This window comes from Sinocyclocheilus anshuiensis, unplaced genomic scaffold (genome assembly GCF_001515605.1).
Source record: "Sinocyclocheilus anshuiensis isolate Anshui unplaced genomic scaffold, SAMN03320099.WGS_v1.1 scaffold689, whole genome shotgun sequence".
In the NCBI taxonomy this organism is placed as follows: Eukaryota; Metazoa; Chordata; class Actinopteri; order Cypriniformes; family Cyprinidae; genus Sinocyclocheilus; species Sinocyclocheilus anshuiensis.
Window position 1 is genome coordinate 254,701 of NW_015536490.1, and position 403 is coordinate 255,103.

Below are 403 nucleotides of genomic sequence, written 5' to 3' on the forward strand. Positions count from 1 at the left end.
ACTTTTGCGTTACTTTTTAAATCTGGGCAGGGCTTGCTTGTTTCCTTTTAATATAAAAAGTTATATTTTTGGCAAATGTGAAAGCCCTTTCACACCAAAAGCCTCAGGCTGAAGGAAATGTAAATTCGCGTCTGTACAGTATACACAGAAGAAGAAAGTTCAACATTCTATGATGATCATATATATTGGTCCCTCTCTGAATATACAAGTCTATGGAATTTTGTTCCATCCGGCAGGCGAAAATGGTACACATGATAACTTAAAGTACTACCACAACTCTTCTCAAAAACAGTGTCTGTAGTACAAATGACGTGGTAAGCAGTGTTGGGTAGGGTGACCATACGTGCCATTTTCCCAGGACGCGTCCTGGCCAGGATTTCTATATTGCCTAAAATATCTAGGT

The 403-nt window shown here is 39.2% G+C and overlaps 1 protein-coding gene across 1 annotated transcript in view; it reads right to left on the minus strand.

Annotated features, from left to right (window-relative positions):
- Positions 1 to 403, minus strand: part of LOC107685149 (nuclear receptor subfamily 2 group F member 6-like) — a 12,675-nt gene that overhangs the window by 3,009 nt on the left and 9,263 nt on the right. The window lies entirely within an intron of this gene.